The following is an 18922-nucleotide window of genomic DNA, read 5'->3' as shown; positions in this document are numbered from 1 at the left end:
CAGCAGATTCAAGTTTAATTCTTCCTGAACAAGTTGTTGACTACTGCTGTGATGAATCACCTGATGATATCAAATTCTCCCTTCTTTACTCTTCCAAAGTGGACTCTGACAGTGATTCTTCTCCAGAAGGCTTAGATCTCAGACTAGGGTAGCACTGTTGATCCCTCTTGTTCTGGGGCTTAAGCCTCTTGGACTGTGTAGACTGTGTAGTTTTTTCCAGCTCTCCAGCCTGCAGATGGCCATTGTGGACTATCCATCTTCTGGCTGCATAAGGCAACCTAGTAAGTCCCCTTTTTATAATTTACTTCCTGTTGACTCTGTTCCTCTAGAGAATCCTAATACAGAATCAATACCAGGTACCCTCAGTCTCCTTCCCTTCATAGGTCTTTACCTCACTTCAAAACCTAACAAATCTGCCTAGCACTGTGGCACAAGCCTGTAATCTCAGCAACTTGGGAGGCTGAGACAGCAAGATTGCGAGTTCAAAGCCAGCCTCAGCAATGGCGAAGCACTAAGTAACTCAGTGAGACACTGTCTCTAAATAAAATGCAAAATAGGGCTGGGGATGTGGCTCAGTATTTGAGGGCCCCTGAATTCAATACCTGGTACAAAAAAAAACACACCTAACAAATCCATAGTCTTATAGCTTCTCTTAACACAGTCCAAGAGTCGAGGGCATAGCTTCATCTTTTCTCTTTCTAATCTTCATCTTTTCTTTTTCTAATAACCCAGTGACTCTTTTTCTCCCAATCTTCATTCATTTTTATCATTTGACCCTCTATTATATTCTAAACCATCATTTTAAGACCCAATATTCTTACCCTTTTCTCCTTGCTTACTCTTTTTTTCAGGTCTCTATCTTTTGCTCCTACCCTATACATTCCTCATCCCCTATTTGTTCATCTTATCTTTATTTCATACACTCATTCTTACTGACCCAATTTGACCTTTGTGTTTGCTTTCCTCATGAGATAGATTGACTATATTTTTCTTACATTATTCTTTCCATCTTCTTCCCACCACCTGCCCAGTCATTGCTCTATTCCTTAATATATTCCTTAATGACTACCTATTTTCTATTTCACATATAATTTAATCATACATATACTCATGTAATTATTGGTCCCAGTACTTTGGAAAAATCAAGAAGACGACTCAAGAAAAAGGGTCAATGACCATTACTCATATTTAATAGTTACTCAGCAAATAGAACTGAACATAATAAAACATTGATAACATGGTATTGACTCTGGAGGAATCTGCAGAATTAAATTAGAAACTAAGAAAATAAAATGTTTTCTTGGGAATCCAGGGAAAATACTAAGCAGTCTGCAAAAGTATCCACTCTACCATTAAAAATGGCTTGGGTGTGTCCCCCAAAGTTCCTGTATTGGGAGCTTGGTGTCCAGTGTAGTGTTATTGGGAGGTAGGGGAATTTTTAAAAGGTGGAGCCTAATGGAAGGTAATTAGGTCATTGGGCATTTATCTCAGAAAGGATTAGAAGACTCCAGCTACTTCCCAAGAGAGCAGGTTATTATAAAGCATGGCCACTCCATGTACCTGCCATCTTCTATATACAGTCATTTCCCTTTGCACTCATTTACCCTGTTGTAATGCAGTCAAGGTGGCCCTGACCACAATAATCTTGAAATTCTGCAATCTTGGAACCAGGGGAACTACTAAACCAGCAATCTAGCATCCACTGGAGGGCCTTCCCTGAAAGCCCCATTCCTAGAGAATCTCACTATTTAATCTGTCTGGCAGATCCTTTTGAAAGCCCTATTCATAAGGTTTGTTGTTTGCACAGACTTAAAAGCCCTACCTCCAGAACATCTGATGAAATGATCTGGTGATTATTTTGCACTGCAGTGGCCTTGGCATGGATTGCAGTTGAAGCAAATAAGAAACTGGTCGGGAAACTAATGGAAAAATCTGGGGAATAAGATATCTATAGTAGACTTTGAGAGTTTCACATATTCCTGGGAATCTAAAAGAATATTAGCATTTGGGGCCTATGAACATCCCCAAGAAAGATATTTGTAAAAAGATATAATTAACTCTAGCTGAACTAAAAGATCTGCACACAAAGGAAGAAATAGCTAAGGCAGAGTATAAACTTCCAGAGTATGCAAAGCCTGTCCCAACACTATGCACAAAGCCTCCCAGTAAAAGGTATGAAATTTATTGATAAAAGACATTTAAGGCAATTTCTGTCTAATCTTAACTGATAATTAAGCAAAACAAGGAGAGACTTCAGAGATTTTACATTATGAATAATACAGATTTTATAGAATTGATCTAGGAAAGTTAGTAAATAATAGTAGCAATGATAACAACAGACAGAAAAAAAATACAGGAGAAGAGAGTTTGATTTCCAGAATTGCTATATTACATTATTTGAAATTCCCATTATTTACCAAAAAATCAAAAATACACATATACAAAAAACACACAAACAGGAAGAAATGCTTCCTCACATAAAATTGAAAGCACTCAACAGAAAATATACCTAAAGAGTTGGGGATATAACTCAATGGTAGTGTGCTTGCCCAGCATGTACAAGACCCTGGATTTGATCACCAGCAACACACACACACACACACACACACACAGAGAGAGAGAGAGAGAGAGAGAGAGAAAACCCATGTATTGGACTTATTAGAGAAAGCCTTTAAATCAGCTATTATAAATATATTCAAAGAACTGATAGAAAAAATATCTAAAGAACTAAAGAAGATTATGAAAGTGATTTTCAACTAAAATATCATGAAGATTTAGAAATCAATAAGTGGTAAAAATGTAAACAAGCAAAAGAATTCAAGAGGTGAAAAGCACTTAGCTTTTCAAAATAAAAAATTCACTACAGAGGCTCAATTGCAAATTTGGACTGACAAAAGAAACAATCTGGAACTCAGGATGGGTAAATTGAGACTGATATTGTCCAGATTAAGGATTAGAAAGAAAAACAACAACATGAAGAAAACTAAACAAAGTTAAACAGTTTTGGGGGGACACCATCAAACATACCTTAATACACATAATGCAATTTACTGAAGAAGAAAGGACATAAAGAATATTTGAAGAAATAATGGCAGAAAATGTTCCAAATATGATAAGAATATATTTAACATTAGTTTACACATAGAAAGGTCATAAGAAATTCCAAATAGAATAAGCTGAAAGAGGTAGGTACCTATACATATAATAGTCAAACTGTTGAAAGATAAAAAGAGAGTCTCAAAAGCATCAAGAAAATAAATTACTTACTTCATAATAAGGGATCTTCAATAAGATGAACAGCTGACTTATAATCAAAAACTGTTCAGCCAAAAGGTGGAGGAATGACATATTCAAAGTGCTTAATAAAAAGACTCAACACAAAAATTCTATCCAGCAAAACATTCCTTTAAAAATAAGGAGAGGGGCTGGGATTGTAGCTCAGCGACAGAGCACTCGCCTGGCACATGCAAGGCCCTGGGGTTTGAGCCTCAGCACCACATAAAAATAGATAAATACAAGAAAGGTATTATGTCCAACTACAACTAAAAATAAATTTTTTTAAATACAGAAAAATTAATACACTCTTTATACATATTCATAGTTGGTTTTTTCTCATTTCTAGCATTTCTGAAGTCAGTTATTTTTCATGGATTAGTCTTTTGTGAACTAGGATATTTGAAGAATACCCCCTTTTTGATTTGCTTTGTATTCTGTTATTTTTAATTGTTTTTAAAATTTTACTATATGTGTGTGTGTGTGTGTGTGTATTTTCCGTTTCCCTTGATTCTCTTTTCTTCCACTAACAATCACTATTGATCTCTCCTTCATACTTCCTTTAATTTTTTACTTCTATCATCCCTCCTCCTCCCTCATAACCATCACATCCTATATCACTTCTCTTACTGTCCACTATTTGAAATTGTAAACACCTTTGCAAACTTGATGTTTTTATTCTAAGCAATAACTGATCATATCATTTGTTTATTGTGATAATTAACATTGTAGATGGCACTGTAGCAACTATTTGGTTTAATGCTGTAGATTGTTTGCATTTGTTGATGTTATTATCTGTCTCCCACTAAACAGTGAGGTACTGGAAATCTTCAGGGACACTGTAAATCCACAGGGTAGAAACTCTAATGCCTCAGATCTATATTTTTAGATAGGTATACACACACAAACACACACACAAAAAAAATTGAAAAAGCAAGGGAACAAACTGCCCTAAACCAAGCTACTTCAGGAACAGAATCCATCGATACCACAGTGGAAGTAATATCAGAGAAGGCATTTAGAATGTATATAGTTAAAATGATCTGAGAAGAAAAGGACAGTGTAAGAAATGAAATCAAAGAGAAAATAGATAAAGTGAAAGATCACTTCAATAAAGAGGCAGAGATTCTGGAAGAAAAAAAAACAAGCAGAAATCCTCAAAATGAAGGAAATAATAAACCAAATTAAAAATTCAATTGAAAACATCACCAACAGACTAGACCACTTGGAAGACAGAGCCTCAGGCACTGAAGACAAAATATATAATCTTGAAAACTGAGCTGATTATGGAGATAAGATGTTAAAAACTATGAACAGAACATCTAAGAATTATGGAATAACATGAAAAGACCAATTTTAAGATTAACCAGCATAGAAAAAGGCATGGAGATACATACCAAAGGAAAGCACACTCTTTTTAATAAATTAATATCAGAAAATTTCCCAATCCTAAAGAATAAAATGGAAAAACAAATACAAGAGGCTTACAGGAGCCAAATGTAGAAAATTACAACAGACCCATGCCAAAGCACATTATAACAAACATGCCTAACATACAGAATAAGGATAGAATGTTAAAGCCTGTGAGAGAAAATTATCAGATAACACAGAGAGGGAAACAAATGCAGATCTCAGCTGATTTTTCAACCTAGACCCTCAAAGCTAGGAGGTCCTGGAAAAACATATACCAAGATCTGAAAGAAAATAGATGCCAACCAAGAATCGTATATCCAGAAAAATTAAGCTTCAGATTTGAAGATAAAATAAAAACTCTCCAAAAGTTAAAAGAATTTGCAAATAGAAAGCCTACACTATATAATAGTCTCAACAATAATTCCATGAAGATGAAATGAAAAAAAAAGTGAAAATCAGCAAAGGGAGTAACTACATTAAAGGAATAATCAATCAAAGGAGAAATTAATTCAAATTAAAAACGAGATATAAACCAAATGACCAGGAATACAAATCATATCTCAATAATAACCAAAAGATATAGACTGGCAGACTGGAGTAAAAAACAAGACCCAACAATATGCCATCTCCAAGAGACTTACCTCAAAGGCACAAACATCCACAGACTGCAGGTAAAAGGATGGGAAAAAACATTCACATGGATCATGTAAACAAGCAAGGGTTTCTGTCCTTGTATCAGATAAAATGGACTTTAAGCCAAAGTTAATCGGAAGGGATGAAGAAGGACATTTCATAATGCTTAAGGGATTCAAGACATAACAATCATAAATATTTATGTCCCAAACAATGGAGCATCTACATACATCAAACATACCCTTCTCAATGATAAGAATCAAATAGACTACAACACACAATATACTTTGTGACTTTAACACTAGATAGATCCTCCAAACAAAAACTAAGAGCCCTAAAGTGCAAAGAGTAAAATAAAGAATGAATAAATGGGATAGATTCAAACTAAAAAGCTAAAAAGCTTCTTCTAATAGAGATAATTATTGAGGTGAAGAGAGAGCTTCCATTATGAAACAAATTTTTACCACACATATATCAGATAGAGCACTTCTTTGTATATTTCCAGAATATACAAAGAACTCAAAGGGCTGGGATTGTGGCTCGGTGGTAGAGTGCTTACCTAGCATGTACAAGGCCCTGGGTTCGATCCTCAGCACCACAGAAAAATAAATAAATAAAATAAAGGTATTGTGTTCAATTACAAGTAAAAAATAAATATTTTTTTAAAAACTCAAAAAACTTAATACCAAAAAAAACAAACAACCCAATCAATAAATGAGCTAAGGAGCTGAACAGACACTTCTCAGAAGAAAATATACAAGCAATCAACAAATATATAAAAAAAAAAAGTGTTCAACATCTTTAGTAATTAGACAAATGCAAATCAAAACTAAGATTTCATCTCACCCCAGTCAGAATGGCAGTTATCAAGAATACAAGCAATAATAACTGTTGGAGAGGATGTGGGGAGAAAGGCACATTCATAAGTTGTTGGTGGGGCTGCAAATTGGTGCCACCACTTTGGAAAGCAATATGGAGATTCCTCAGAAAACTTGGAATGGAACCATAACTTGACCCAGCTATCCCACTCCTTGGTCTAGACCCAAAAGACTTAAAATCAGCATACTTGGGCTGGGGTTGTGGCTTAGTGATAGAGTGCTTGCCTCACATGCGTGAGGCACTGGGATCAATCCTCAGCACCATATAAAAATAAATAAAATAAAGATATTGTGTCCATCTATAACTTAAAACATATTTTTTAAAAATCAGCATACTATAGTGACATAGCCACACCAATGTTTATAGCAGCTGAATTCCCTAAATTCATAGCTAAACTGTGGAACCAACCTAGATGCCCATCAGTAGATGAATGGTTAAAGAAACTGTGGTATATGTACACAATGAAATATTACTCATCATTAAAAGAAAACAAAATTATAGCATCTGCAGGAATTTGGAGAAAATTATGCTAAGCAAAGTAAGCCAATCCCAAAAAACTAAAGGCCAAATGTTTTTTCTGATTAGTGGATGCTAATCTAGGGTGGGGAGGGGATGGGAAGAATGGAGAAACTCTGGGCAAAGGGAAGTGGGGGAGAGGGTTATAAGGGTAGGAAAGCTAGCTGAATGAGACTGACATCATTACCTTAAAAGAAAATAATTTTTCCTTAGATTTAAAAAAAACTAAATAAAGAACTATAGAAGTAAAAAATACAATTTATACAAAGAAACTACAGAACTAAATAATACATCAATAATTTAGACATTAACAGACATATATAGAATATTTTATCCATCAATGACTAAAACTTTCTTCTCAGCAGCACATGGATCCTTCTCTAATACCATGTTATGTAAGCTATCCATGTGTGTTGGCATACAATTGTAATATTATCTTAATATATTTTTAGCATCTGTTGATAGCTCCCTTTCCATTGATATTAATTTTTGTGTTCTTGCTTTTTTCTTGATTAGACTTATTTGATTTTTATCGAATTTTAACTATATTATTTCTTATCCACTTCATATATTTCTGCTCCTACACTTATTTTTTCCTTGCTACTACATAATTTGAAAATAATTTGTTATTCTAGCTTCTTTCTGATACATTTTTAATTTTAAAATTTTTTTCATAGTTGTAGATGAACAGTGTGTCTTTGTTTTATTTGTTTATTTTAAATGGTGCTAATGATCAAACCCAGTGCCTCATATGCACGAAGCATATGTGCATGTTAGCATGTGTATAAGAAGTAACATTTAATCTGTGCCAAACACAAATCAAGAACTTTGTGTATTATATATCACCACTAGGCAGATCTCATATCCAGTCTAACTGCAAAAGGCTCTGCAGCCTGCGCTGGGGGATCAGTTTGCATATTATTTCCATGGGAAACAATTACTAAGGGCTATGTATCAAGCATCTGTCTTTTAATTCACTTACCCCTTGCAGTATTCTATGAGATAGACACTTTCAATATCTCCACTGTGTAGATGAGGAAGCTGAGGCACATTTCCCAAGGTCACACAGCTAGTAAGTGTTGCTGCTTAAGATTTCAAACTTAATCCTTTCTTTATTCCACCTCAGTGTTGGAGAAATTATCTCATAATTTACCCATAAATTACCCAAGATCTCTTCTGAATAAAAAACTATGGGAAACTTACCAGATTCTTTTTTTAATTAAAAAAAATCAGCCAAGAAGGAAACTTAGGAAAAGCTAAATTGACTAAAGAATGTAATATTCTGACACAAGAATGCCCCAATGTCATTTCACAGGACCCACTACTAGTGACTGATGAATAGCAAATCTGTCTCTAGCAGTCACCATATGCTTATCTCCCCACCATATCCTTAACTACCATCTGCCCTTCCAAGATTCCCCTACCATCCACGAAGATATCCCATAAAGATATTTCCTCCTCACTCAGTCCTCAAGAGTCTCTTAACAGCAGTCTTTGCCCTAATAATATGGACAGATGTCCAGGCCTCACAGGGTAATCTCCTCGATTGACCCACCACTTCCTCTGACCTGGGGACTTCATTTAAAACAAAGACGTCTCACTCAAAACAAGAATCATGGCCTGGGAGGTACAGTGGCCACTGGAAAGATTTCCAGATGAAAAAGACACCTTCCAGTTTTCCCATGTTTTCTCAGCCACCATCTCTATCCCATCTTTTCTTCATCTTTCTCTATGAGAAAACAGTTCTACTTTCTCTCCTCTCCCCCCAGGGGCAGAGTGTAGGATGCCACACCCAACTTAAATAAGAATTGGCCTTGATCTGTGTGTTCTAGAGATATAGGATTGACGCAGGGGTTAGATCTCTAATCTGAGCAATGTCACTGGATTATGTCACAGGTTTTTATGCAAAGAACTGACAATCAGCAAATCTCCCCCTAGCAGTCACCATATCCTTGTCTCCTACCTTTCCCTCCAAAATTTCCCTGCCATTCATGAAGATATCCTAGCTACTCTCTTGAGGACCTTCTGAGAAACCATATGAAACATGCTTCAGGAATCACAGGCTTCCATTCGTTCACTCAGTCACACACACACACACACACACACACACACACACACACACACACACACACAGAGCACCTGCTTGCTTTGAGGGTAGATTCAGTAATGAAGAAGAAGGTAAAGGTCAAAAATGCAGATGGTGCTCATGTTTGTCACAGCAGAAACTCTAGCATGTGCTAACATAAAGAAAATTGCCAGAACTGGAACCAGTTCAATTCTACCCCCAAAGCTGAAATATCTTACATGGTAATGGAAACAGTCAATGTTGTTTTATGATCTACAAACAGAGATTACCCCTTTTCAGAATCAGTCATCTAATGGTGAGACAGGCCATGTCTAAGATCTGAAAATTACTAAGAACTATTTAAATTCAACTCAAGGCAATGCCATTTGAAAAACCACAGAATAAATCTATCAACCAACTTAGCAAAAGGCATCTTTAAAATGTTTGGCTTTAAGGAAAGTATCTTGACCTGTCCCAGCATGGGCAAAGTTTCTAGATACCTATTAGTTCATGCTAAAGCTTCTGTCTGAAAATATGAACATGATCTAGGTGTCTAATCTTGGTCTTTTCCCTGACATTGGAGATCCTAAAGTATGATATGAGGTGATATGTTTAGTCATTTCTAGATCCTTTCAAAGATAATCTTGGGAAATATCACCTTGTTAGGTTTTTTCAGTGAGGTTTCACCCTACATATTTTAGACTTTTATCTGAAGTTCCTTCTGCTATTAGAGAATCCATTCTAATAAAACAATTGGGAATGAAGCTGAGAATCTTGAAACTTTGTTTGTTTTGGAGCCTGCATTCATTTACAACTTACTGTAAAATCAGGAAAATATATAAGTGTGAGTTCTGCCCAGGGGACCTAGATAAGTGACCACGCTATATATAGCTCTGTTTCAGTTTCTACATATGACTAAATAAGATCTGAGTAATATATTTTTCACAAGCATTATATATAATATTCATAAGACCTTCATGAAACAAGTATTATTGTCCAAATTTTACAGATTAACTAAAACTAAGAAAAGTTAAATGATTCACCTTAGTTTCACACAACCTTTAAGGGGTCACACAGAAACTGACAAGAAAGAGTTAGGCTACCAGGTGTCACAGTAGCCCATCAAACAAGCCCAAGGTTAGAGTTAAGCCTTTAATTACTTACTGTGATGGTATGAGCAAGAGGCTAAAAGTAGAGTGCTGAGGGCCATTACCAAGTAGGAATGACGCATTGAAATTTCCTTGCCAAGCGTACCCCATGCTGTTTAGAGGACATTCGATGGGACATTGCATGCATGCTTTCATAAGGTGACCTTGCTCAAGGACCAAGGCGATCCGAGTTTAGAGCTGATCAGGTTTGAGTTTAAGGCGTTGCCAGTTTAAGATAATGGGTTTTAGGGAAGTTGGAGATTGAAGATTATTGCTGGGATTAGGGTGTTCCTGCTGCTTGTTCCCGTTGAGTTCTCGTGAGATTAAAATGGGATTTGGAGATAGCCTTGGAGGAGGTGAATTGTGCGGGCAGACGGCAGAACGTGATTGCCCCTGGACCTGTGTGGAGGCGGTGTGAGAGCGGGAATAAAGAATTGCTGTTTGAACCTGCAAAAGTGTGTGGTGGCTCCTGAATCTTGTGCCAAGCCGAGACATTGGCTTTGGCAGTAGAGGATCCACTAACTTTCTGTTCCTTTTTCCCCTGTGGAAGGGCACACTGGCAGAGGGTCAGATGGACCATCACACAGGGGAGTCACTTCAACTATGAGGGAGTCACAAAAATGGAGGTGGGGGATGAGGGAGAGTGCAGGGAAGTAAAAGAAGGGCTAGAATAGAATCGTACTAGGTACTGAGTCAGTGAGGAAAAGTGTGTTCAAGGTTTTCTCCATTTCCCATAAGGAGATTTCTGCACAGGGCCTGAGGAAGAGCTCTGCCTGAGGCCTAAGAGGAGAAGAAGTAGGAATGAAGGTGCCTGGGCTGGGAATATAAATGTGGAAAACAGTGTGACGGTCACAGGGATCTGAGCCCTGGATTGCAATCTCCTTCAGAAACTCCAATGCACTGGCTCTATTGGAAGTCTGCCTTCCTCCAAGAGGCCTGCGAGTTAAAGTCCCTACTCTCTGTGACCAGGCTAAAAAAATCACCCCAAGTCTTTTAAACAGAGCCAGACTCCTCAGGAACTTCCTCCAGAGACTTGGGTCCACACTTAATTTGGTTTCCACTTCACTAAGATGAGACATTAGTGTCCACAAGTGGGGACATGATTTCTTTGGGTATGGAGAGATTTAAATGGATTTGTTATTGCTTGAGTTATGACTGAACATTTTTTTTAGTTGTTGATGGACCTTTATTTTTTATTTTTATTTTTATATGGTGCTGAGGATCAAACCCAGTGCCTCATACATGCTAGGCAAGCACTCTACCACTGGGCTACAACCCCAGCCCATGACTGAATTTTTTTTATATAAAATATAAATTTTTATAGTTTTTTTAAGTTATAGTTGTACACATACCTTTATTTTGTTTGTTTATTTATTTTTATGTGGTGCTGAGGATCAAACCCAGGGCCTCACACGTGCTAGGCGAGCGCTCGAAACTGAGCCCCAGCCCCAGCCCATGACTGAACATTTTTAAAAATAAACACAGGAAAGGACAAAAAAATTAGAAAAGGGAAGAAAAGCAAAAGTGATTTTTTAAGCTTGAGAACAGTAATAGTTCAAATAAAACTAATAAGTAATTGTTTTTAAATTATTCTTCATAATTGTTCCAGATGCTTCGTCTAATTATTCAAATTTCAGAGCTTTAAATCTTAATCTAGTGCAGCAAGCATGCAGAAACTAGAACAAATTCTTAAATGACAAAGTATTTATTCAGCATAAAATGTAGACCACAGTTTTAGAACTGTTCTGAATTTATCTAAATTAATTAATACTTTCCAATGTGATGGAAAGAATTGCCTTGTATAATAGCTGTCAAGTAGCCAACTCTAAAAATAATTTCTTGTATAATTGTCTCTAAGGTCTTCCATTTCTTTAATTATTTGCACATGAAAAAAAATGGGCTATTTTAAATTATAGAGAACATCACTAAATATTAACAATTTATTAAACATAATGACTATGAATAATAAATTTGGAGTGAAACATACCAGATTCTGAAAAATCCAACTTGCAATTCTAAAACTCTAAACTCAATTCTCTTTACTGAATTATTTCAGTTTCCAAAGACTGTTATGTTTTTTCTGATTTCTCTAATTTTGTAGATTATAGTAACTTCTCAGTCTCTTCATCTCAAAAATGTTTCCTTTAAGAAAATCACAAAAGAATCACAGACCTAACAATTTTAGAATCAGAAAGGCCACTGAAAAAATTACATAGAAGCTATAAAACTTACAGAGAAATCTATTTTTTTTTTTTGGCTACATTTTGAAAGCTGACATTTGAAGATATTCTTCAAGAATATCAAATTAGGGCTGAGGTTGTGATTCAGTGGTAGAGTGCTTATCTAGCACATGCAAGGCCCTGGTTCGATCCTCAGTACTACATAAAAATAAATGCATAAAATAAAGATATTGTATCCAACCACAAATAAAATATTTTTTTAAAAAAAGAATGGCCAATTAGCCAGTCACAGTGGCACATATCTATAATCCCGAGACTTGGGAGGTCAGGGTTTACAAGTTCAAAGCCAGCCTCAGCAGTTTAGTGAGACCCTAAGCAACTTAATGAGACCCTGTAGTGGCACCCCCTCCTCAACAAAAAATCTTAACTGGGCTTCTCCAGAAATCTTCACCACGGCTGATTTTAGGACTGTTGTCAAAAGAGTCTCTACAAAGGAGTTCAATGTGGATAAACTTCCAATTTTCGTGTTGCCCTATTTCACTTGGCCACTAGCCTGGAAGGGAATCAGCATGCCAGGTACTAGACACCCTCTTACTAGTTTTTACAAACACTTATCCAGTACAGTAATTTGGAGAGATATGTAAACAAGACCTCTGTCCTTGAGCTGGAACTTCACAGAGATGTCTACATTTCTAAGAAAAGAGAAGTTAGCAATTGGGCTCCATAGTAACAGCTAGCAGGGGGAGGAAAGAAAGGGGAGAAGAAGCTCTCCCCTTCTCAGGTGTTGTCCTTGAAGAGTTAACTTGCCCAGAACACTGAAAGAAAAAGCTCATTTTATGTGAACTTCTATAGACTGTGAACTTCTACACCTTTCCCCTTATATGCTGGGTATAAAATTCTGAAACTATCTGAACTCAGGGTTCAGGGGATTAATTGATTACAGCAAAAGCTGTGCCCTCTGAACCTGGCTGCAGCCAAATAAAACTGTTTCCTGCTATCTTCCGTGCCTTGCCTCGTGTGTCCCTACAACAACCCTATCTCAAAATAAAAAATAAAAAGGGCTGTGGATGTAGTGGTAAAGTGCCCCTGGGTATAATCCCCAGTACCAAAAATAAAATAAAGAAAAAGAATGCAAATTAGGGTCAACCTGTCATCCCCCAGATTATCCAAATTCAGCGCTTTAGAAGGAAGTGAAAGAGATAAAGAGAAAAGAAGGTAGCAAATCTATAATTTCCCTATATGTGGTGAGTTACTATAAAGTATTGAACACACATGCACATGTGTGTATGTATGTGTGTGTGTGTGTGTGAGTTGTGTGGTGTAATGAAATAACTATCATGAGACAGCCACTGAGGAACATCATGGCATCAATAATGTTTAGGTTTGCTTCTGATTTTGTTTCTCCTTTCTATAGGATATTGTTCTTATACTTGAGCTACTCAATAAAAAGAGGCTATTTGTTATACAAGTTAAGTGTATGGTAATATAGAAATGAGAAGAAAATAGTTTGTACAATTCGAGTCAACTTTCATATTTTAAAAGGGACACATTATCTTTCCATTACTAATCCAAATTCTCCCATCCTTGTTTCTCAAATAAAATATATAGCCATCATGAGAGCAATGTCCTCCTCTCAAAGACCACTAGATCTTTGATTAGGTCTGCACCTGCCAAGACATGCTTATGCAATACATCTTCCAGCTAGACAACATTCATATCAGATAATGAAAATGCTCAGGAAACTCACCATTTTGAAGTGGGCTGCCACATGATGTGTTATTTCTGCAACCAGCTGTCCCTGGACACTATCAGCTTAATGAACATCAGTTGCCATCTTCTGCCCTTCACAGCAGAAAAGTCTATTTCTTCTCAGCACCACTGTGACCCTCTCCCTTCCCTTTTTCTCTCCACCACTGCCATCTTGTTTCTCTGCATATACCCTTTGCCTTCTCTTCAGTCTTCTCTACTCCCCAAAGCAGCTTTTACACTCTTCTTCCTTCAGAAGCAATGAGGCATAATAATACCCAACTGATACATAACATTCCAACAGGGTTCATTCATGTTGATTGCCTGGTAACAAAGAAACAAAATATAAACAAGGAATCACACTCTGTTCTAGAGAAATTAGATTATTCAGTGATTTCCAGCAGGATATGAGTTACTTCTCCCCCAAATATCTTCAGTTATTTCAACATAAAATAGAACAATGAAAACAAACATATAGGGCTAGACTTGCCCCAATGCAATGAACTTTTAGGTGTGCTCTGAGCCCTAACATGAACTCTGGGGAATGAGGAACATGCTGGGGATGGGAATTAGGGAAGAATAAATGATACAGAATCATAGAGCAATCAGAAACTTCAGAGATCACCTAACCCAGCTGCTTAATTTTTACCGATGAAGAGACAGAGTACCATGGACTTTAAGAGATTGATCAAGATCATTTTACTGGTTAGAAGTTGCAAGAGCTAACTATTCAACATAGCCATGTTTTGTCTAGGCTGTTTTTGGTGTGTGTGTGTGTGTGCGTTGTTGTTGTTGTTGTTAATTGTATAGCTTCTGCAATAAAGGAGGCATACCGTTAATACCAAACCAATCGTATATCATATAACCAGACTCACTTCTACTTTGACCCTAATAAAAAATTCAGCTTATTAGAAGGAAGAAGAGATACTCCATATCTAACCATTCTCTTGTATCTTCAATACATTTGACCTGCTAATCCTCTCATTTTACCTCTGTGGTTTAATGATTTTGGAAGTGGTTCAAATTCCCTTCTGGCTCTGACCTTCTCCCTGGTATTCATTCATTCTCACTAAATCCTTTAGCTCAACACATCATGTTCCAAATGTTCCATCCATTTGTTCAACAGGGTATCCACAAGTGAGCTGGATGTACTCCTATTCCCTCTTCCCTGGTATGGGCTTGCAGAAAAGCCCACAGGATAACACATTTGAAGACGGTAAAGTAATAGCTAATACAGATTCCTAGAAATTGTATTATTTACAATGCCTGGAGTCCACATCCTCAGAACAAGAACCTCTACATAGTACAAGGTTGAAACCAACAACTTTAAACCCAGAACACCAACAACTAGTACAAGGTGGAACACCAACAATTTCAACCCTAGGATCAATTCAATGGAGGCCTATGGAGATCTGAGTTGCCACATCCTTGACAATTAACATTCCCACAAAAAATGTAGCCTATATAGGCTTTCACACAATCTAGAAGTGCCCACAGGGCTCTGCCTGCAGCCATCTCTCCAGGGGCCAGCTGGAGCCAGGTGTGTTCTCCCTGTTGTAGTTCCCCACGCCGAACATTCCTGGCACCCTCATTCACCTCCTGACGCCCAAGCCCTGGAAAAGTCAATCTCTTGCCTACCCTCATCACTACCACAGCACCACCTGTCCTCTCCTTTTTATCTTTGCTAACAATCCTTTCACAGGACCTCTCCTCCCTTTTGACCACCTCCTAGGAATGTTTATAACTTAGAATAGTTCCAGATTTAAAAGATTAGATTAAGTCATCTCTGAACACCAACTTTTACTCCACCATCTCTCTCACTCAGTGACTTTCCTTATGCCTGCTCTTCATCTTCATCAGAGCTGCCAATCCAATGAGTCCCTCAACCTTCTCTCCTCTCATTGTCACTTCCTCCCCTACCTGGCACCCTGCTCTAAATACTAAGAAATGCTGCACACTTTCCCGGACAATCTCCTTCATTCCCACTAGGATGACACCAAAATATTTTGTCTCTGGCCTAGATTCCCCTCTAAAGCCCATTGCTCTATGTATTAAAATACTAACTGACTATTTCTTATTGAAGATTCCATAAATACCAACAGCTCAAAAGCTCCACAGTCTAATTATTTTCTCAATAGATTTATTTTTTTTAAGAGTGAGATTCTGGCATCCATTAGGGAGTGAGCTGCTGCTGTCATCTATATAATGGCAATGACTGTTTAAAAACCCAAACAGAAGATCCAAATAATAAAATGTGCTTCATAACTGCCTTCTACTACTGAGGATACCCCCACAAAACCTAGCCTCAGATCCCTAGAAGGTTATCAGCAACAATTCTTAAGTAGGACTACTTTAGGACAGTATTGTGGAATTGACTAAAATGGTTACAAGACAGAAAACAACCCCCAATCATCCACACCTTGCCTTGTTAACCCTTTGGGGTCGTTCCATATGACCACTGCTAGACTCGCTCTGTACATGATCTGGTAACAGATGCAGCTTGCCTGTAGTCTTTGCTCCTGGATTATTCTCTGCCCAAGCCACAGATTCCTTGGAAGTTAGTTTTCTACTGTCTAATGACCCACCTAAGCATTAACTACCTAGTATTACTTGTTCAATATTTATTTCCTTCACTAGAATATAAACTTCATGGCTTATTTACCTTGTTTATATCTTCAGTGGCAAACACAGTTGTTAGAACACAGTAAGTACACAACAAACAAATATTTGTTGAGTACTTGATAAAAAAAACAAAGAAAGAAAGAAAGAAAGATGGCCCCCAGACTTCTGGTTAGAAATTGATGACTGGAGGGAAAAGAAATAAAGGAATGATATTTTTGAGTGCTTGGTATTAAGAAAAATTAAAGGTAAGAGAAACACTGAGAAGGAAATAAATCAAGGTTTAAACATAAATATTAAGTAAATATGTATGTTAAATAAATATAAATTTTAAATTGATGATAAAAAACTAAGAAAGTAGATACATAAAAGGACTAAATAGTTTATAAAGAGAAAAATCATGATGAAAATGGGAGAAAAAGGAGGGAATGAAAACAGTACCTAGATAACTGAGAGATACAATTCTTTGTAGCTTTGGTAAAATGGCTCTTATAACATAGATTGAATCTATTGTAAAGATAATAATAATAACCTTGACATATTGAACTTTATTTATGTCATACTCTCTGATAGAGGCTTTACTCAGAGAAATATAAAGTCAACATACTTTTTGAGACAACCATGTAGAGCAATCTGGGATAATGAAATCAAGTGAGTTGAGCATGGATAACATGAAATGAATGCCAAGAAACCAGATCAGGACAAATCTTGATGTAGGATTTACACTGAGAGTATACAGAACTGGTTGGAGTAACTACACCCTGGCACTAGACTTCTTCAAGCTATAGTAATGTGATTCATTGGGCAGATTGGGAGGCTTCTGTGACTTGCTAATCATTCCACGATGTTGATAGCACTACACTCTGAAAGGTAACCCAGACATAGAAATGCATCCAACTAGGTGATTAAAGGTATAGGCAATGATGTTTATACAGAAGTCTAAAATAGAGGTGATGTCCTAACCATAGCAGTAACAATGGTAACATCTGAAAAAGAGTTTTACATGAGCAAGGTCATACGTGAATTGCCTTTTGTTTGTTTCTTAGAAGGGGAGAGAACCTTTTGTTTTAATATCAAAGGCAAGTTCTGGGCACACATTCTTGTCTGAGAAAGTTGTCATGGGATTCTTCAAACTCTTCTCCTACTTCTACATGGCATTCTCTTCTTTCCTTTACTCCAGTCTCTAGAAAAGAGGAGAGCATTCTCTGACTTTAGTTTCTCTGTCTCCTTGTAGACATTGTTCCATTACTAATTACTGATTGGTCATCTCTTTGATATCCATTGGAGATTGGTTCCAGGACCCCCTGCAGATACCAAAACTCAGCATATGTTCCTTCAAGTCCTTATACTTGCATATAACCTATGCACAGCCATCCATATATAATTATAACAGCCATTACATACATACATACACACACACACACGTAATTTGGGGATTATGTATAATATCTAATGTAATGTAAATGCTATGTGAGCAGTTGTTTTGTTAAGAATACTGAAAAGAAAAAATATCTATACGTGTTCTATACAGATAAAATTCTTTTCTAAATATTTTTGATCAATGATTGGATCTCCACATGTGGAACCCAGAGATATAGAGTGCTGACTATGTACAACTCCTATTGCTGCTATTCCTCAGTCTGTTGTCTCTAAATTTAGTCATATCTTCCTCATCTCAAAAATAATTATTGAGGGCTGGGGTTGTGGCTCAGTAGTAGAGTGCTTGCCTAGCATAGGTGAGGCACTGGGTTTGATCCTCAGCACTGCATAAAAACAAATAAATAAAATAAAGGCTAAATTCTTTAGCTAATAATAATTGACCTTACACAACATCCTCCCAAAACACAGCCCTACCTCTTCCCTCCTCTTATAGGAGGAGTTCATTATTCCTCTTGCTTTTATTCCATCCCATCCTATTCAACTTTCAGATTTCACAATAAAAACCACTCAGACAAGAACAATAAAACTCCTAATTCTCAAATGCAAAGGAGTCTTTTCAATGCTTATCTGACTATGCTAGAGTATTGGTTTTCAAATAATGCTCACTGGACTTCCTTTCTATATACTATTTTTTAATATTTTTAAAAATATTTTTGGACACAATATCTTTATTTATTTATTTATTTTTATGTGGTGCTGAGGATCGAACCCAGTGCCTCACACATGCAAAGCAAGTAAGTGCTCTATGACTGAGCTATGGCCCCTGCCCCGCTTTCTATGTACTATTAATAGTAGTTTTGCAGGAAGAAAAGGAAGTAATACTGCCCAAGTAAGCTTTGGAACATAATTTGAAAATTAAAATTAAAATTTATGGGTTTCTTTACAGCAAGGCTTCTCAGATTCATTAGTATGCCAATGTTTGTGTTTGTGTGTGTGTGTATGTATGTGTCAGAGAGATTCTGCAAGACAAATGTACAGATTCAGTATTTTCATATTTGAATCTTTTCCCA

The 18922-nt window shown here is 36.8% G+C and overlaps 1 long non-coding RNA gene across 1 annotated transcript in view; it reads right to left on the bottom strand.

Annotated features, from left to right (window-relative positions):
- LOC120887457 (uncharacterized) overlaps positions 1–14174 on the bottom strand; it is a 222177-nt gene extending 208003 nt beyond the window's left edge. The window contains exon 1 of the long non-coding RNA XR_005730710.2: positions 13855–14174. This is a non-coding gene — a long non-coding RNA (uncharacterized LOC120887457). The remainder of the gene's footprint in view (positions 1–13854) is intronic.
- Between the last annotated feature and the right edge of the window lie 4748 nt (positions 14175–18922).

The sequence above is a fragment of the Ictidomys tridecemlineatus genome, chromosome 10 (assembly GCF_052094955.1).
Source record: "Ictidomys tridecemlineatus isolate mIctTri1 chromosome 10, mIctTri1.hap1, whole genome shotgun sequence".
Taxonomy (NCBI): domain Eukaryota; kingdom Metazoa; phylum Chordata; class Mammalia; order Rodentia; family Sciuridae; genus Ictidomys; species Ictidomys tridecemlineatus.
Note: the sequence above shows the minus strand (reverse complement) of the source record. Positions and strands in the feature narration are given on the sequence as shown.